The sequence below is a fragment of the Epargyreus clarus genome, unplaced genomic scaffold (assembly GCF_041222505.1).
Source record: "Epargyreus clarus isolate Ecla_fem2 unplaced genomic scaffold, WU_Ecla_fem_2.2 ptg000024l, whole genome shotgun sequence".
NCBI classification, from domain to species: Eukaryota; Metazoa; Arthropoda; class Insecta; order Lepidoptera; family Hesperiidae; genus Epargyreus; species Epargyreus clarus.
This window is the reverse complement of record NW_027332231.1, coordinates 8,737,798-8,759,862: the sequence shown is the minus strand read 5'-3', so window position 1 is coordinate 8,759,862 and position 22,065 is coordinate 8,737,798. Positions and strand designations below refer to the sequence as shown.

Genomic DNA, 22,065 nt, shown 5'->3' with positions numbered 1-22,065 from the left:
TTTTTATACTTTTTTCAGAAAATGCTTTCATTTGAAACGAACATCAAAACGGTGTATAAAATCCACCATCTTGGGACGTCTGCCATATTGAATTTCAAATAAACGTCTCAAAATTAATTATTTATGGTCAATGATCATTCGTACCAAATATGTACTCGTATGTATGTAAAATATCAGCTCAATTTTTGGGCTTAGCTGGTTACAATTTTAGCTACACTTGTCCCTGACATACTTATGAACTAACAATAAAAGTTAAATAAAAGCTTGTAATAAAAATACTCACTTGTCTAAATAGAAGCCGTTTCGGACGGCGTTACAGGAACTATTATGACCTGGAAAAGAAAAACAAATTTTAAAAACTAAGTAACTTATAAGTAACATAACTACGAGGATACTTTTAAAAACTTTGCGTATGGATCCGTATAGTACCAGTCTTTATTGCCATAATGGCGTAGAAGATGACTAAGGGTGCCCACACACGAATCCATCGGTTGATGACGATAGTCCTGAACCCCTATTGTGCTATAAGTATATTTAAAACACATCGATGATCATCGATCGTCGTTTTATCGATAGTTATCGGTTACACAGTTAAAGTTATCACCCCAATAGTTCGATGCCGACTAAGGACATCGTTCAACGATCGAAGATTGGCGTGTGAACATTGTAATTCTTATAGGATTATTAGGCAGGAATTGGGACAGCAGTGATTTTTTCCGAAATTTCTAATCTTTAATGTTACCAATATGTAACTAAGCTAAGCTAAGCAACGTGATAACTGTTAAACCCTTCTTGTATCTGTCAACAGTACAGAAACAATGGACTTCTAGGCAGTTGTATACATTGTCCCTGTAGTTTCGGGACCAGAATAGGGCTACGGTATCCCCTGCCTGCCAGTTGTATACATAGATATGAAATAGCATTCAGCCTCCGTATCTATTTTGTCCTGTGCAATGATCACAGTGACTATTATTCGATTCCTGATCAGGTCAAGCCATGTCACATACATAAGTATAAAATATAAATATTTATCATGTCTGTGTAATTATTTCTAGTGAACAAGGGTATTCATTATTTATGTACATGTATTCATGTATACAGAACTAGTTTTTGCCCGCGGCTTCGCCCGCATTTAAAAGAAAATAATATGACATACTAACATACATACAACTGACAATTCGTATCTTCATTGGAATGACAGTGGCGCCATCTGGCGAAAATTGGTCGTACCAACTCTGGAACCTTCGTAAGCTCATGGACAACAACTTTGCTAAAGATCATCACTTGATTAAATACATAGTTTACGATTCAATCCTTACTAATATCGATTAAAATAATCGTTTTTTTTATCCAAAAGATCGATTCTCCGATTAATCGATCTTAGATCGCCATCCCTAGTTCCCGTGGGATTTCCGGGATGAAAACTATCCTATGTACTTTCTCGGGTCTCAGACTATCTTTGTACAAAATTCCATTAAAATCGGTTCAGTGGTTTAGGCGTGAAGAAGAGACAACCAGATAGACAGACAGACAGACAGAGTTACTTTCTGATTTATAATATTAGTAAGGATTTATAATTACTGCTTTGTAACGTCCGTAATTCATTATGAGTGTATCCAAAATGTTGCCTACCAAAAATAAAATAAATATTGATTATTAATAATGGTGTCTGTCTCCAGTCTGTTCCGCATTAAAGGAAAGGAGTTTATTACCACGTTCTAATATAGATTAAGTATAACAAGAATTAAAGAAAGTAATTACTGTAAATACACGTTCACGTAAATATTCGTAGTTAACGCTATATGCTTCATGGAACGTTATCAAAAAACCAAGGGCAAGATCGTTCCAAACGACTGGGTACTAGGGATGGCGATCTGAGATCTATTAATCGAAGAATCGATTTTTTTTTGGACCAAAAATCGATTATGTTAATCGATCTCCAGTAATGGATCGATTCAGTGAATCGATATTTTATCTTAGAAAGTCGAAATTAGTTGATTGATTAACAAGATTGAATATACTTTTTGCTGACGGACACGTATTTCAGTGATTGTTTGGCCCTGACGACCTTTTAGTTTTAGTTAGCTTCACTCCTGAATAGATCGAAGATCGAGGATCGATTATTTTTTGAGATTCGATCTTTAGACCTCATTTTTTTGTGAATCGATTTATTACACTTCGACTGGAATGGATTCATGAATCGATCTTCTTCGCAAAGAATCACCATCCCTATTGGTTACGTGCACTACGCTATACGGTTACAGTAACCACGAACGTAATTCACAAATCTAACTCGTCACGCGAACACGTAGTAACTTCCAAGCCACTCAGTACCCTTAGTATGAGTTTTTACGTTTTTACAAAAATGACTGTTTTGGTATTTGTTTTCGTCTTTGCCCATACATTTCCAATCAACGCCCCTAGCGGATTGTATCAGAACTGATTGGAATAGTATGGGAAAAACGTGATCAAAAACAAAAACAGTCACAGGTACAGATTGGCCAAGTTACAATAGCTCTGAAATGTGACGTCAAATGAAATTTACTAACTTTTTACGACGTAGAGTCGTCGTCTGCGAAATATGGTCGGTCGTTAACAGTTACTTGAAAACGGTTGCATAACCGTTATTTTGCTTTGATATCAATATGGAAAACTGTTGTTATATCGGTGTCAGTAGCACAGCTTACTACTGATATCGTTGGGAGTTCCCGTTGTAAATCACCAACAAATGCCCAGTGCCTTTTGACAATTGCATTTTTGTTTTGTCATACATTCAATTCATTATCAATTTCAGCTTCAACTTCTCCTCCTGTTAGCGAGTGTTGAAAGTCAAGCCTAAACCTAGCGAATATCACTTCGAATTATGACTTATATCGATATCGATATCGATATAAGTCATAAACCTACAAATCGATATCGATGAGTACTTATATCGATATCGTAAGATACTTGAATTAACGGTTTTTAGTTGCTGTATGATATATCGAAAACATGCCTACTATCTCTTGAATCTCGAATTCGTACAGCGAAATTGAAAAAAGTTACACGGAGATTTACAAGAGGCGGTTGTGAAGGAACTTTGGTAATTCGGTTGATTGCCTGCGTAATTTTGCAGAGCTATCTTGACGACAATCGACGAACGAACCGAGGGAAATACTTATGTCGGCGAGGCGTATAATTAGCTGTCACATTGTGGTAAAATGTCAAGTGGTAACAGGATATCTTTACATTTTGCGAGGATAGTTTAAATTAATTATTAATATAACAGCACTTAGTTTTACAGCAACTCTCCATTTTATTTTTTAAGGGGATTAAATTTTATCAACGACTGCTATAAAGTTGTGTGTGTATTGTTAGTAATGTCGTACTGCTATATGGACGTAACAATAAATAGATAGGTACTGACAATCCCGTCGTGAATGTGCGCTATGTGAAGTTGGCTATGAATCCTTTGCTACCCATGATATATTAAATAGTTTTATGTAGATAGGAGCTACGAAGATTTTTACCATCTTTAAGTTAACACACGCTATAGCTAAGTGGATTCGATAAAGTACATACTCATTTTCTAAAGTTTGCTTGAAGTCGATAACAGATTCTCCGGGTAGGATGAATAACTAAAATATAAAAAAATAACACGCAAATTTTACTTCCAGCATATTATTACTAGGAATCGGTTTTTTCGGGTAGGTAATTTCCCAGTAGACAAGGCTCAAAGCAAATACGTTGACTTTCAAGTTCAAGAAAAAACAAATTTATTTTATATTCAAAGTATGGCAAAAACACTTTATAAAAAACACTTAATCCCAAGACGCTATGTGAAGGGAATCCATTACTCGTTATGAATTGCTTCGTTTGTTACAATTGTTGTTTGTTTCGTTTGTTGCCCGTTTCCCTGAAAATGGAATTTCATTATTGTCTAGAGCTTATTAAATATACGGAGGGTACTTTGTATTGTAGCCGCTTGCTTTGTAGCTTCGCGGTCTTCAGTTTGGCTTACTTTGCAAGTTTATAACTATGGTACGTGCTACATCGATACGTGATTATGTTTCTCAAGTTTAGTTACTAGCTGTACTTTCGCTCCAGTGGTCTGTATTTATTAAATAAAACTCTTGTTTAGCTCCTTCTTGGTATTATAACCTGAAGGAACTTTGCATTATAACTTTTGAAGATGGTAGAACCCTTTGTGGTTTGACTCCGGCAGCAAGACATACTTGTCCGGGGCGTACCAGCTTAGTCTTCAGGCGTATCTGTAGCCTCAGGTCATATCATATCTAATCCTATCTGAGGTTGATTACAAATGTCCATAGGGGGCAGTGACAACTACCATCAGGTGGACTGCATGCTCGTCTGCTACTCCTATATTATAAATTCTAACACAAGCCTTTTATATTCAATTTCGTCAACTCATTGTTATTATAATATAGTGCTTAGTATGACTGAGCAAGTGCTGTTTGCTTAACAAATTTTAATATATTTTTTAAAATAATTCTCAAGCATGTTTCCTTATGATGTCCTTCACCGTTGTACGCGCCATAAATTGATTATGACATCAAGCATGTTCAAAAGTTTCTACTACACATAGCAGATTAGGCATTTAAAACCCTCCCTTCACCCAATTCACTAATGTTTTTCTGAACCAGATTCAGAGAAAATTCTGGCTCCAGTCCCACCTATTTTTATTCATCGAAAACTTTTAATAAAATCGAATAATCCTTTCCGGGTGTTACATACGGCTTTGCAACATTGTCCTGATACAATCATGGATTCCTGACCCACTTCTCGTCTGTGAATAAATGTGGAATAGTTGCAAAACGGGATATCCTACGATGTGCACAGTGGAAGTTTTTCAATGGCTTTGTGACAGGTTTTATAAAGTATGTGGTTTAATTCATGCTTTTTAATTAATAGTACAAATAGTACTTGAGTCTGTGTGTCAATGATTAATCATGACTTTATTAGATTTTATTTTATTAGAGTGGGATCATTTGCGGTTACAGTGACTCTTAGTTAGTTAGTTACTTACTAGAAGTGAAGAAAATCTATATTGTTGAGCGTTCATGGAATTTTTCTTAAAGATCTATCTAGATCTACCCCCAGTCGTATGCAAAAGAGATCCGTGTCTAACGTGTAAAATAAATAGGTTTTAATTCGATACGGTTAAAATGCGATTATTTATTTAAATAATCATAAATCATTACTGAATATGACTGAAAAATAAAGTAAATTAAAACGACTACCTACTCTGTACCACTCCATTGCGAAGTGAGAGCTACTAAAATAACTGCACAAAAGAAACATGCGACTTCAGTAACATGCCGCACTTTAATCATATAGAGAGCTCAAACTTTTGTCCACAAGCTTTTTCTATCAAACACGAAAGCTCGCCGCAAAGTTCAAAGCGTTTCCTTTGCTCCGCTTATCGCCGTTGCAATAAATGCTTTAAATCGTCAAAATGTATACGTTTTTTCCAAATATTTGTTCCAGTATGCTAAACAGAAACCGTACAAAAAATCCGCTTCTGTTTTGACCGTCAAATTTCAGCTTTTCCCGTATTCACTAGCATTTGGTATAAACAATATTAAACGTCTCGTGCCGTATTCCAATGGGATTTATTACGTCACTCGTAAGTAGGAATGTGTGTAATATAACGTGCAAATGCCAAATAGTTTATAGTTTAAGGTATGTTGACGTAGGGTGAAAGCCAGACACCGTAGCTTACAAAGCTTACAGCAAAATAGTTTGGGTAAAGGTTTATATTCTTATTCAGATAAAAGATAAAACAGTAATAAACGTTTGCATCAACTGACTTTACATTTTGAACTTTTTATTGCTTCCCCTTTGAGTCTCTGAATTAGCACTATACGCACAAAACATTGAAAAATCTAAGGTGCATGCTTGGGATTCGAACCTCGGACCCCCCTATTGAGAGGATGACTCAATCACTAGGCTATGACTGCTTCACTACAGCTTCAGACACTACTTTACAATGTCATTTTAATAACGATAATTATTAGAAGAGAAATATGAAAAAAAGATTCATAATAATTTGATACCAAACCATTACTCAATTGTACCATGAATGGCCGAATACACAGAAGACACAAATAATATGAAATCCAAATCTTGAAAGCACCGCAACCGTCCTTAGATCCTTTCCTTCGTAAAAATACTGTTAGAATACGAAAAGCTCGCTCGGAGCTTTCGTTTATAACAAGTTCGCTTATCGCCGCGGCCCCCAGTTCGCAACATTTAAAGCTTTTCGAGTATTCATTCCGAAACTTTCGCAATTCCCCTCGGAGAGCCGCGGACGCCAATATGTTTCATCAGATAGCTAGGTGTAATATGGTACACATTTTCAAATGAATTTTTTATTAGTAGGTGAAGTATGGTACACATTTTTCAATTTTTTTTTTATTAGGTGAAATATAGGACACATTTTCAAATAGATTATTAATACCTACAACAGTTGAAATGTTTTAAGATTTTCCGGCTTCGGAAAAAGAGTAGGTTATGATTTATTTAGCAGATTTCCTGGAAAGTAATGGTTTCTTTTTTCCTTTAGTCGTAATCTTTGGTCTTTTTACAAAATCATTTATGTTGATTTTCGATAAACCCAAATCTAGTATTCATAACAAAGTTAAGAACTTTACACTTATTAGTTATTTTCTGGACAAGACGTGACCTTTGTGTATCTTTTCCCTTTGAAGCCCTATCTTTCAATCTTTTTGACTTGGAAGTAGCCTACGCTACTGTGTTAAGTGATGTCAAAATCTGATCGGCTGACTTTAATCCACCCTTACGTTCAGGCACAACGAAATATATTTTTATGTTGTGGTGTTTAAAAAGCGTACAAGTGATACCTACATGTACATTGTACATATTAAAGACATACACTTGTATATTGTTTTTGCTACTATTTTTTTTTATAACGAGCATGCAGTCCACCTGATCGTAAGTGGCTACTGCCGCCCATGGACATCTGTAATCAACCCCAGATAGGATTAGATATTTCTACCTGAGGTCGGCCACAGTTGCGCCGCTACCCCTGAGAACTGTGCTGGAAGGCCTCGGAAAAGTCTGTCTCTCTTACCACATCCTTCAAAACGGAACACAGCAGCGCCTAACACTGCTGTTATTAGGCAGAAATAGGTGTGGCGGTGGTGCCGCCGGATGCGAACCACTAAGGGTTCTACCACCTTCGATATTTGCTACTACTACAGATTGACACGCAGAGCTGTGATAGCCTAGTTGGAATTCGGCCTCTCGATCGAGGGGTCAGAGGTTCAAATCCCACGCACACCTCTGATTTTTAAAAGTTATATGCGTATTAGAAATTAATTATCACTTACTCTAATGGTAAAGGAAAATCGTGATGAAACCTGCATACCCGAGAAAACTTAAAAAAATCTTTAAGGTATGTGAAGTCTACGCACTTGGCCAGCTTGGTGGACTATGGCCTTATGCTTCTCAATTTGAGAGGAGACCCGTGAGCAGTGGGACAGTAATGGGCCAATGACGAAGAAAACAGATAAATCAACTATTAATTTTTCAAAGACTTACTATTAGTATGTGACATCGAAAATCACATCTCTGTTCATATGTACTAAATTTCTATACCGCCACGTCATTGAAACTCGCAAGGTCTAAGTGATTAAACATCTTGTGTCATACCAATGAATCATTGTTTGTCTGCACTTTTAGTAACTCTTCGACACCTTAGGCTGTGTTTACATGCGTTTTAAGTATATTTAGGTATTAAAGTGATTTTCATTTTTAAGGTTATGTTTTTTTTTATTCTTGAGGCGTTAAGTTTTTTTTGGTATGAAATTTAAGCAGCCTGTGCAGTCACACAAAACGAGAAGGTCAATGCTCTTTGAAAGCCACATACATTTCGACTTAAGTACACCTTTATATTACAATATTAAATAATCAATCCAAAATAAGATTGAAGCTATAGAAACGGTTGGCATTAGTTATATAGTGCCCATGAGGACTAAGTTGGAACGACTTTTATAGTTCGCACGTTTGTAATGGCTCAACTATAGTACTGTTTGACCTGGATACACTCAGACTTCATAAGGGCTGTTTATGGATATGTATCATAATACATTAAGATTGCGGTTACTAAGAAATAAAATATATAAATGCATTTAAATTGAATAACTTTACAAGAAATTAGTGAGAAATGTGTAATAAGAACCTTTAACCTGTATATATTATTTTCATTATGAATCATTAATAATTTATTTATATACATGTATCTATAAGCGAAAAATCCCAACTTTACGACTGTAGTTACTTATATAAAAAGTTATAATAAAAATGTTCTTAAGTTAATAAAATACTACCAAATTCAGTAAATATATTGACATTGCACATTAGTCTCATGCATTTTCTTTATGACTTTCTCTTGGTAACGACAAAAAAGAATTATAAACATTTACTAATAAAAACTAGCAAAAACCGTTATTATTTAGTAGTTTTTATTATAAATAAAAAACTTTCTAAATAGTTAACTTTATAAATATTTTTTAGGGTAGGTAATACTAATATAACAACACGCATTCTAAACCGATTATTATCAATCAATTACCGACCATTGGAACGCTGTCGATCCATTTTATTAATAACAATGGCTTAATTGGCTCATAAATCGATATCAACCGTTACCGAAATGAGTTTAACAGGCAATTTAGAAGAAATTGAAAATAGGGGCGTGTGCTACCCGTCAACTGGTCCCTCGGTAGCTGCTTTATGGTTTGACAATAATAAAGAGATAAACAATTTAATGGGCCGTTGCGAAGAAATATTGGTTAGAAGTATTCTATAGTAGGTACATCGTTTGTTATCATCTCATAGTATTTTTTTTTTTTATAATTTAGGAGTAGCAGACGAGCATGCAGTACACCCGATGGTAAGTGGCTACTGCCGCCCATGGACATTTGTGATCAACCCCAGATAGGATTAGATATTCATACCTGAGGTCAGCCACAGATGCGCCGCTACCCCTGAGGACTAGGCTGGAACGCCTCCGAAAAGTCTGTCTCCCTTCAAACCGGAACACAGCAGCGCCTAACACTGCTGTTATTAGGTAGAAATAGGTGTGGCGGTGGTGCCGCCGGAGTCGAACCACAAAGGGTTCTACCACCTTTAAATATCATCGTAATTGAAGTAATATAAAATGCTGGATAGCTTCGTTTGTGTAATTACAATGAATTAATGTTAAAAGAAGCGTGTATAGGTCCGAGTTGGATAAATCTGAACATATTTAAACAGTTAAGTAATAAAGGAAAGAGTGATGGTTAGTGATTAATTTCCATAGATTAGTAAAGATTACTCACTCCTAACAAGAAAATGTACCCAGTTTTGAGAATTGAAATAGTTGCGTAAAAAAGTTTTGCCACGTCTCCGTGCTAAAATGACCCTAAAATATTTGAAATAATTATTTATTTATTACGTAAATTACGCAGTATTAGTTATTTAATCGTAATTTTTCTCGAAAAATGTTTAAATATTTGTCAAGAATTCAAAAAAGGAACTTACTAAAATAAGCCTTTTGTGGCTTCATTCAATTTCAAGGCGGCGAAGTATCTTTACTAATCTATGTTAATTTCAAGTACTTTTCCGTGTCTCGGAAGGTATATTAAGCCATTTGTCCACATTATTATCATTGGAAAATATTTTGAATTATGTGCTATAGAAATAATATGCTATAGAATATTTCAACTTCAGACTAACTACGTACTTGGTTGTGTAATCATATTTGCTCAAATTTGTGTCAAGTACTCCACATGAAGGCACTTCTATTATTTTACACAATGTCATGACAAATAATAAGATATTTAATTAGAAATCTAACTAAAGTAAAGAGATAGCTGAACAGTAAATATGTATTGTAAAGTACCTATAGTTATAACGAACGATATATAAATTGAAAGGTAGAAGATAGAAACGATTATTATGATTACTTATAGTTAGTTATGAGAACAGTCGTGCTCTTTACTCATATTTTGTAATTGGGAACGGAATTGAAATTTCTCTTGTCAATAAACTTGGAGTCATGACATTGTCGAATCTTCAATAATAGTTAGTTATGTAATTGACTGTTTTAATTTCACAGTTTGACTAATGAAGGACACCACACCTTTTTATGAGATTGAAGTAGCAAACGAGCATGTTTTACCTGTACCCTTAGTATGAGTTTGTACGTTTTGACAAAAATGACTGTTTTTGTATTTTTTTCATGTATTTCCCATGTATTTTCAATCAGTTCTGATACAATCCGCTAGGGGCGTTGATTAGAAATGTATGGGCAAATACGTAACAAATACCAAAACAGTCATTTTTGTCAAAACCTACAAACTCATACTAAGGATAATCGTAAGTTTTCATTGTTGTCGATCAACATTTGCAACCAATCTATCTTCTATCTGAAGCCAATCCCAGGTGAGTTACCACTCCTGAGGACTAAGATTGCCACAAAGCACATCTTTATTCTATTATTTCCGTGTAACATAACATAATAATGGTTCAGCAAGGTTTACGAATAAGAAACGTTTTAACTAAAGAAGCCGTTCAAATTTATACGTACGTAACTTTAAACTACGTAAATAAAGTCCTAAATGCACCTGCACCTGCTGTCGACAATACAATAGTAATCTTTCAAAACTGAAGGGTCCTTTACACTAGCTGATGCCCCTCTAAAGGTGCATTGAAGCAACTGTTTCCCTCCCTCCGTATGTAAATGCAAAGGTGAAGTATACGCATATATTACGTCGAAGTGCTTTGATGTTTTTAGTTTATGTCTGGGTTGTGACAATTGCTTTCTATCCTGTCACAGGTGTTACACGTATGAATAAATAGCTAGTATGCAAACTAGAAGTAGTGATCGCTTTGTGGTTTGAAACTTGGCTTTTCAATCGGGACTTTGAGGTTCAAATCTCAAACAAAACACCACTGATTTTTCAAAGTTATGTGCGTATTAGAAATTATCTCACATACTTGAAGGAAAAATCTTTAAAATCTACTGAAAGCCTACCAACTCACACTTAATCAGCGGACCATCGACTAAACGGATCTCCGCTCAGAATGAGTAAATCGTTTTGAGAGGAGATCTGTGCTCAGCAGGAGGATAATAACGAATAGGCAACTATAAGAACTATTCCAGTAAGCTCAATTTTTTTTATAAATCAATCAAAATTATGAAAATAAATAAAAATTGTAACTACTACTAATTCATGATTCAAATGATTTTCATAAATCCTTGCTGAATATTAAAACTAGAGCAAAATATTAATGTCAATTACATTTATGGTAGTACGCTAACTTAATTAAATTTTCTTCAGTTCATTACTCGCTTATGAAAAACGGAAACAAAACATTAAATAACTGAAAGCAACTTTTTGCTGGAATGACTTTTTCCGTAGCATTGACCTGGTTTTATTTTAGTGTGAGGTCATTCTACTGTGCTGTGAGACAAAATAAAGAAGTGGGTTACATTTTTATCTCTAACGTATTTATTGAAGTTATACTTCTTTTAGCGCGTTTAGACAAAATATGAAAGTAATTTTTTATAACGACATCTAAAATAAATACCATGCAGTTGGCTTTTAAATGAAGCAATTTTGCAGATAAGGCTACCAGCAGTTATTTTAAAATTTCTTTTTTTGGGTATAATATGTATGAATGAATATGATTTAATATAATACGATAAGAGAAGTACAACCATTTTCTATTTTTTTTTGTTTTATAATAATTTCAGTTTTTGAGCGTGTACTCGTACCCCTTCAAATTTTAATAGGTAATCAAACGCTACATACTACATAACTGCTTATTACATAAGTTTTTAAGTAGGTAAATACATAGGTACCTACACACTGTTTTTTAAATTTGACTGGTTTCGTCGAATAACGCTAGACTTCACACAAGGCCACAAATTCACAAAACTTCGTGGCCAGTTCGAAACGGAAAGTGATTTTAAAAAATTGAAGCCACATTTTTCAACAAATATTTCGGTTCGCTTCCACTTGTACATTTTGTTAGAAAATTCCATTTCAATAAAAATATTCTGAATTTAAATGTTACCGAGTTAGTAACTCAAATAAATTGAGCATTTTATTGAAACGTACAATTTGAGCATTCGAAATCAGTGATGTTAGTGAGTTCCGTAACCGAAGCTATCGGATATCCGAATAAAATTGATCCAAAATTAATACTTAATACAATATAAATTTGTTCAATAATTTCAGATAGAGACAAAGTCTAAATGTGTATCATTTAGGTTTCATTACAAATAAAGTAAACTGATCTATAAATTTGTATTTTCTTCACTTTTATATCCGCGATAACTTTATATCTGCAACCGTATACGAAACGTGTTTAAGATTTTTATATCCGTATCCAGATCCAAATACATTCATACCCATCCCTATTCAAAATATATCGCTTCATAAAAACTTTTATTTATAGACTTGAAACAGAAATGCCTATTGTATTTTTATCCCTCATCGACCATCACAATATACGTCGTCGGATAGTGGGTATAAGCCGAAAGTTCGTTAATGAAAGTTTAACAGAGCGTAGAGAATTACTAAATGGTAGAGGCTCTGGAGTTCATTAACTGTTCCCACATTTACTGACGTGCATGGCCGAATTATCCGTAATCGATCGGTGAAGATTCGCCTATCTTCGTAGGGTGTGTAGAAAGAGTAATAATTTTGATATTCACAAGTAATCTTTAAAATTGGCATAATTTTGTAGGCAAAGCAAAACATATGTCCCATTTTCGATGAAGATTAAGTGAAACTAATATTTAATTATAGAAACAACAAACCCAACTGCTTTAGAATAATGAATAGAAAAAGTGGTATTCATTAGTCATTTACGTAACTTCGACAATCTAGACAGACCCAACGATAACTCGTACCTATGTTAACATTCTGTTTGTCAAGCCGTTAGGCGCGCTATTAAATAAATACATTAGCTCAAAAAAAAAAACAAAATCAAAAGTTAAATCCAAATATCTAATTTATTTTCTGTACAAAATAAATACCGCCCAGCTACTGAATAAAGCGCAAGTTTTGATTTTAATGTCATTTTTATCCCGTTCAATTTTGGTAAATACGGGGCCACTCTTAACAAGGTTCACTATCGATTAGTTAAACCCGCCAGGACCCGAAACTCGTACGGAGACATTATGTCATCTAGGCCAGTCAATTATCAGTGTGTTGCATCATTATATATATAACTTACAACTGCCAATGACGTTAAGAACCGGTTTGTTAAGAGTTAAGTGAGTGAATCATCATCGCCGGTTTTAACTCGAACTCGAAAATATGTCTGATGTGTATGATATAAACGAAAATAATAATACATAATTTTCGTGTAATAATACATTCCTTTTTATTTTGTGGTATATATGAAAGCATAATTCGCGATTGTTACTAATGGCCATGGAAAACAAATTATGGCTAGATGCGTGTTGCGGACTTAGGACACTTTTCCTGTCGCGCGTGTACACGCACGCAAGCGCGTCTCACCCGCACTAATGATAACTTACTGCGATCAACAATACCCTTGCTGCAGTCTTTTCGCGATCCGTATCCGTGTGCGTAAGACACGATAGAAGGCAAGAGTCGCGCGTGCTGACGTAAACACGTGTGGTACGAACAGCGCCTTGAGGGCTCGAACACAAAACTGCGATGCGACGCGATGCGAGTTCGCAACGCAGAAAATTGCGATGCGAATTGCTGCGATGCGATATCGTGCGGCGTAGCGTCTCTCAGGGTGACCAACAACAACAACCACTGTGCGATGCGAATCAATTCGCAAGTTCTTGCGATGCGTCGAGGGAGCTCGCAGATTTTTGCGATGCGACGTCGCATCGCAGTTTTGTGTACGAACCCTTATTCTATAATTTCGCATCACGTATTTCGCCAGCGTGTTAGAGAATAACCTAAACTGTTTTCGATCTTGGAGGAGTTCGTGGCCAACATTCGGAGTAAACAGAAAGGGATGATGATATTCATGATACAGGGAAGGGACTTCTTGGTATGTAAGCTACATACGACAGCAGTGCATAATTAATGCCTAGGTAAATAAGCAAAACAATCTTAAAACTTTTGTCACGTACTGTATAAATATGCATGCTTTTGTGCCAAATTCTATAGATTTTATTTACAAAACGACATTGTAGCGCTAATGGACTTTTTACTCACTCAAGTCGTTAACTAATGAAATTGGGGTTCTTTGTTCAGCGATTTCATTCAGGGCTCGTGGAATTAGCGCGGTTGTGTCGAGCGAACCCGAACGTCGAGATGTCGAAAAGAGTGTCTTGTTCCAATAATGAGCGTAATCAAAAATGATTGATTTTTCACAGTTTCAAACTTTTTTGTTCACATTTCACACATTATAGAGATCGTCGTCAACAACTCCACCCACTGCTGTCCCACTGCTGGATACGGGTCTCCTTACAGACTGAGGGGATAAGTTTATATCCAACACGCTGGACAAGTGTAGATTGGTTGGTAGTGTAGCCTCACACATCATTAAGAATTCTTTATCGTACAAGTAAACGTACTGCGATCGGCTTCAGGTAGAACCCCTGATCTATGTATATGGAGTTGGTTGGTTGGTATGTTCATGGGCGGCAGTAACTACAAAAATCATAATAAAGTTAGGTGCTACATGTTCGTTTGCAACTTTAATTTTATTAAAAGGTACGTATAGTTCACTTTAAATTTGACTATATTTACCTATCACTAACCTTTATATTATATCAGTCTCAGAATATCTATTCCAAACAAGATTTGTGAGCGATCTCTTATGCGATCTCAATTGTATTTCGCCAAACCCTTTCCATGTAGAATACCTATCAAAATGTTTATTCGGATCGCTTTCGCTGGAGATGGGTAGGATTGGATCGTTTTAAGATGATGAAGGGAACGGATGTCATGTCCGCTTGAGGAGGATGAGGTAATTACTTCGAAGAAAACCATTCCAGCAGTCGTTTCGTTGATTGAGTTCTACGAGACACGACGGTAGGTACTATAAGAAGATATGTTAGGTATATAGGATGAGACTGCGTACTTTTTATATTGAAGTAGCAAACTATCGCAGCCATTTGGTAAGTGGTCAATACTTCCTATGGACATCTGTAACCCATATAAACAAGGGGAACCTCCAGCTGATCGCAGTCAGTCCATCAGCAACCACACTCATCAACAGAAACGCATCTGCTTGAAGATGGAAGTAGAAATAGGTGTGGCCAGTGTGACATGTGTCGAACCATATTTAAAATATAATAAAAATGTGGTCTCACGATGTTTTCCTTCGGATTTAAATTCCAAAGTTACGTATATCTAATAAATGATTACAATTTCCAATATTTTAATACGCACATAATTTTGAAAAATCACAGGCCCATATCTCGGGGTTAAAACAATGGTATTTCAGTATGACAGGCCGGCAATCCTACGAATAAACTATCATCGTTTTAACAATATAAAAATGCATTCTTAATATTTAAAATTTATTGTCCGAGAAATTATATAATTCTTGGTAAGTACGCTTATATTGTTCTTTCTTTTTCTACAAGTTGACGTCTGCTTTGTTTGCGTTTTAATACTACAGAAACAGGGTCATTTTAATTGGTCTCCATTTTGCATGCTTACAATCATACACTAACTGACATAAATGTCAACTGATTCTAATCAACCATACCGCAGTACCTACTTAAGTTATGATTTACTGATAAACTCCTAAAATTCTGTCAAAATCAGTACCCTATGAGCTTTTCGTTTTTACAAAAATGACTGTTTTTGTTTTTGTTTACGTATTTCCCATGTATTTTCAATCAGTTCTTATACAATCCGCTAGGGGCACTGATTGGAAATGTATGGGCAAATACGTAAACAAATACCAAAACAGTCATTTTTGTAAAAACTCATACTAAGGGTACAGAATTGTCAGACTTCAATCACGATACATGTATCTAGTAATACATAGAGCGACTTAAATTCTCTAAGAAGTTTATAAGATCAATAAGCTTATTCTTTAGAATGGACTTCATCAAATAGTTTATGATTAGGCTTCGTTCGCCGAAATTCTATTTTTATTTACCTAAATCTCCCTTTCATCGGAAACACATACAAAGTCATAAATGTGAAAACATCAAATGGTATGAGTTAAATAAAATTAGGTTCGTGTCACTCATTTAGCATTCTATTTAAGCCTTAGCACGCATTGCGGTTCCAAATAGTTCATATACCCGTTCACGGCAAATTCTAGGTAGACTAGGTAACTAGTTTGGCACAGCAACCCAAAATTACCTTGGCTTGGTATTAAAAAGCACCAGTCTTGGCAAATGTGGGAAAAGTGGCGAACGCCAAGCCGGTCACATTTTGTCAAGTGTCAATGAGTTACATTTGTATGGTTACTAGCTGACCCGGCAAACGTTGTGCTACCATATAAATAAAGAAATGTTAATGGTGAACAACCCTTATCACTTAGGGGTATGAAAAATAGATAGAAGCCGATTCTCAGACCCACTGAATATGCATATAAAATTTGGTGAAAATCAGTAAAGCAGTTTCGTAAGAGAACGGTAACTAACATTGTGACACGAGAATTTTATATATAAGGTTTTCGTAAGGCAATATTCTTTGATTCAATAGAAAATATGAGCATTGACTAACGATCTAATTCTCTCTTAAAAACAAATCACGTTTTCTATTTTATTTGACCCAAGATTATATTCCGAAAACGTAGGACCCAGAGTTAAATAGTATACGTTTTGGATAAGTACGATTTCTAATCATCAGTCAACTTGAAGTACGCCCTTCTTTCAGTGTCGTCTTTCTAGTAACCCGTTAGGTACCTACTTACTTTTAAAAGAAATGGAAGCCTATGATTGCAACAAGTAAGGATTAATAATATAAATAATAATAGATGCTACTATATGCATTTATTATACAGCATGCATACCCTGTACTCGGCAGCAGTATACAAGTTGTGGCAGAACTTCGTAATACGCAGGCGCGCAACACACGTACAAACATACGCACACATTCAACTCTCAGACTGGAGGTAGTGAACTATACAGTGAGACTACGAAGTATCGCGCAAAGAGGAGACCCCGAGAATGAGATACGCTGTGTAATGTATTCCATCTCATTCTTTTACACGTTCAATCCTACAGATATATATGTTTGTCTCTTTCTACGTTACGCCTCAACTTTTCGTGTTACACTTGATTTTACTCCTCATAAAATTTCCGTATCGGGTCTTATAACTCAAATCGTTTCTTAAGGTTGTAAACTCCAAAAATGTTGTTTTATGGCTTGTTACAGCATGGGAAATCTCCCAAAAAATTCTTGGTGACTGGTAAAATAATAATAATAATAATGACTGGTAATAGCTCCGTAAAAACGGTTTTTATGCAAAGTAATATTAGTACCAATAATGACTGGCATTAAATCAGAGGTTGTGGTTATAGTATTAAAGATAAAATGTAAATAAACAAGTACAAAAATAAGTGAGTAGTAGAATAAAACAATTGTATCAAAATGTTGTACCGTGACTCATAAAAATAGTTAGTTGTTCCATTTATATTAATCCGTGAATCAACTTATACGAGCAATAATTCATACTAATCCGCTAAGTCTGCAATGAGCACACGCAAGACATAAACAAGAAATACTGTCATTTATATTAATATAACTAAACAAGTCTAGTCTACTAAGTCTCATTGAGATTCAATTGCTTAGTGGTGGTGAAGTATTGGAAAAAGTTATTCAGTTAAGTTAACAAGAGGTTTGTAAAATACGTAAGAAAAAAGAAATATCAGATGTTTAGTAAAAACATGGCGTTAAAATTGTTTAAAATTGTAGTAGTAAGATTATAATATGTTTAAATTGAATATGGACGATTTTGTATATGCATTCTACTATATAGTGGCCTCGCGGTTTCACCCGCGTTTGTACATATAGATCGGGACATTTTATGGGTTTTCTTTTTTTGCAGGGAACCCTAATTTGTTTTGTAAAATAAAACTAGTTACTTTATATATAATCGTCTAACAGCCAATGCAACAAAATTACCGTTTTAAATCGGGCTTGGCAAATATGCAGATGTTTGGTTAATCTCAGACGGCAAAACGGTGACACACACAGAAAAAGAAAGTCATAGAAAAGTAAGAATAAAATAAGTAATTGTCGTATTTCATACGCTTACTGTAAATCTGTTTTTTCACATTTCAAACAGATACTTTTATTTTGGGGATGCCTCTTTTATACACTAATATCATAAAGAGAAAAACTTTGTTTATTTGTTTGCTTGTAATGAATAGGCTCAAAAACTACTGGACCGATTTTAAAAATTCTTTCACCATTCGAAAGCTACATTATCTACGACTAACATAGGCTATATTTTATATGAAATATATTTTATAAATAGATCTTGAGTTCAAGGTTTGCCGGGTCAGCTAGTAGTACATAACTTTATATCATTATGTGTCGCTGGATATCACTGGTTTAGGTATAGTCCTATAGTGGGTCGGTTAGTTTCCCATACATAGTTTTCTGGCACTGAAATTCAATTAATATTCAGTTCTCGGAAATTAATTAACGTTTAAATTTTGTTAACTAAACCGCTAATTACTCGCTTTTTGGGCCATTAATTTCTTAATTAATGATTAGTTGGAATAATAGACACACAATCGCACACGTTTAATTAGATATTAATTGATATGCTTATTAGTCAGTAGTTATGAATAAATTGCATGGTGTATATGTATAATTCAAGGAAATGAATTTACGAAATATAACGTAGATTAGAAACCTTAAGCGTTAATTACTCTACTATTGACAAGGTACTAATTTATTAACGAATATGGAATATGTGTAAAATATACGAGTACATATAATAACTCGTTAAGTTATTATTATGATATTAAAAAGAAACTTAATGCTTTAAAATGTAAATTAGATTTTTTTATAATATAAATAACTTTTATAATAATTGTATATGGAACTATTACATCATTTGAAAATTAAGAGGACCTAAAGATTGTAACTTTTTTTATTGACCAGATTTTGTACCTGTTTTATGCAAATAAATGATTATATTTTATTAAACATTTAAACATGAAAGTAAAAGTGTTATGATCAAATATTTCTTTCACTAAATGTTTCTTAAACAATCATTATCTCATATGTTTAGCTGCATACATTTCAGATAAGAATGAATGGTACAAAGAAGACACACACGATACGGAATTAGCTTGAAAGAAAGTGCGATATAATAAATTATTTTTATGTTTTATGAAACTCTTAACATTCTTACATTTTTTTTTATTTTTCAAGTGTTTTCTTTTTAAAACTAAATGTAAAAACGTTAATTAGAATATTTTGTATGAAAGTTGTATGGTCATCGTTAATTCCCGACATGGAAAGAAGCCATGGAAGAAGAAAGATGTACATACAGAGAAGATAATATACTGAATAGTACTTTCGTTTTGTTGTTTGAAAATAAAATGAAAAACTTACAGATGTTACGAACACAATACACATAGAATCTTGTGTGGACAAAACAGTTTTAACAAAATATCGTTATCAAAACTACATCAAACATCATAATGAAACATACGCACCTACTATACAGCAGTTACGAAACTTACTCTACATCTAAACGGAGTGTAAAACTATGACTTTACGGTTGTTTGGTGACATGATGTAACTTCTTATCTTATAAGTATACGCGTTTTAGTTAGTCGTGTACCTACTTAAAAGTGTAGTTAAATGGGTTAAAAAAAATCTTGACTACAAGGAGGCTCATCACTATATTCATGATATATTATATATTAATTCACGATATTTATGAGTCAAAAACAACTAGGTCCTCATTATGAATTACAATCATCATGATTTTTTCATATTCTTTTTCATTGGTTATGAATTTCACGACTCAAGACCTCAGGATTAGCTTCTGTGAATGTCTAGCATTACCTACTTCTATTTATTTGGTTTCAGAATGACTAAAGACCATTTAAAATCACGTAGATACACGCCCCTTTTCTATTCGTATTAATCCATCTATACAAATTCTAAACACATAAAATACTCCAATCAGCTACAGAAGTAAAATTTTGAGCTTGTATTTAATATTATTCCAAATATAATTCATTGCATTATTTACTATGGAATTTACCCATTAACATCTCAATTATTTTTATTAGCGAGTGGAAATCCCTAATCTTCGTTTGTACTGAGCATGGCGCTTTTTGCTTTTTGCAGTAATCTATCCATCTCCGGAGCAAAACCCTGCGCTTCACGTAACAATTCTTTAACCTTATAAAGGAAAACCCTGTAACAAAATTAACTGAATTACTCTCCCTAATTACGTTGCTTTGTTGCAATAATTGCCTTCTAAGGTTATTATATTACGGTAAATAAATTAGCACCGTAATTATGAGAATATCACGCGATTTTGGCCACAGGTCGTGATATTTGATATGGTAGGAAATTTTATACGTTGGTGATGAATAGCGGTGATGCTGCTTCTGTGAAGTCGTGAAAGTAACTATTTAAAAGTTCTAATTTCTATTGGTGATCGCATCTACGAGTATCGTAGATTTTATTTAAATAGACATAACTTTCCATGTAAAGTTGGTTCATTAATGACCCAGTTATTGGAATAGGTCTCTTACATTGGGGTCTGGGTGTTAACTTATCTATGTTCTACTTAATAAAACTACCACTGACAGATAAGCAATATACCTATAGCTTAAAGTGGTTCGTTAGCTAAGTAGTAAGCTAGAAGCATGTAATTTTGTAATTCATGAGAAGAAATCAAAAGTACCTACCTTGCATTACGTTGAGCACTGAGAAACAATTTTCAAAGAGTGATTTCCTAACAAGAGTGAATAGGGGATGAAATCTAAAATATTTGTGTGATGAGTATATCTAATATTACAAATGCGAAAATTCGTGGAGATGAATAGATAGATGATTGTTAGTCTTTCACACAAAAACCAATGTTCAGATTTGGATTAATTTTGCCATATAGGTTATGACCAGGATAAACATATAGGATACTTTTTACGGTAGTGAACGAGGTCTTCGCGGACGGAGCCGAGTGCAGAAACTAGTAACTCATATTATTTCTCGCACTAAATAACCATTGTGTTGATATGATACAATGCAAAATTGTTTATAACTCGGTAAATTCAAACAAATCTGCTTGCGGCAACATATTCACATGTGGCTCCCTTTATAAATAGTAACTTATGATACAAGTTTCCCATAAATTCTTTTTATCTGCGCACTCGGCGTATGATTTGCAGCGCCGACCGAGATGTCAATAACTTGACTGATGACGTTTATTTATTGTTTATCTTTATGACTGTTATATGTATGTCGAAGCTTCCATTTTTGCTGACAAAAGGATATTTCAGCAATTCGGGAAAAATATTCTTTAAAATTAGTGCGTTACACGGTCGTTAGAGCAAAGTTTCGGAAATTATTAATATATTATTAAAGCTATCACTTAGTATTTTGGCAAATTATATAAAAATAATGAATTTCCAGTCAAAAAATGTCCGTGTCCATTCAAAAGAAATTTTAATGCTATTTTACTTAAAACAATTTTGAATTAAAAGTCCGTATTAAAAACCGTATATCGTGAGTACCCGTTACATAGTAAAATGTCTCAATTCCGCAATAATTTTACTCTAAAACCATAAGTTTCTTGCCGATGCACCAAGTTGCACCAAGCAGTAGCATGCCAAGCTGACATAACAACGGCCAATTACCGCTCATTATCGAAGTGCATAGCGAATGCAGACAATTAAACTTCGTGTCTCAAATTGGGTTAATCGTGTTACAAGCTAATTTAAAGTAAAAACACATTATGATTCCCTTTTATTACGTGGAACGGTCATAGGTTGGTTGTTAAAGGGATAAATTAGCGTTACGGGGACCTAAGTCACGTTAGCGCAGCTTTGTGACTCATGAGTGGTGCATTGGTCTTTTAATGAGTGACCTTTGGAAGGGTTTTCGTACTTTA

At 34.4% G+C, this 22,065-nt stretch overlaps 1 protein-coding gene across 3 annotated transcripts in view; it reads right to left on the bottom strand.

The window, feature by feature from the left end:
• Positions 1 to 22,065, bottom strand: part of Dg (Dystroglycan) — a 162,117-nt gene that overhangs the window by 49,132 nt on the left and 90,920 nt on the right. For all 3 annotated transcript variants that reach the window (XM_073086683.1, XM_073086685.1, XM_073086684.1), the window contains one exon: positions 284 to 332. The gene's annotated coding sequence lies outside the window, so the exon portion shown is untranslated. The remainder of the gene's footprint in view (positions 1 to 283; positions 333 to 22,065) is intronic.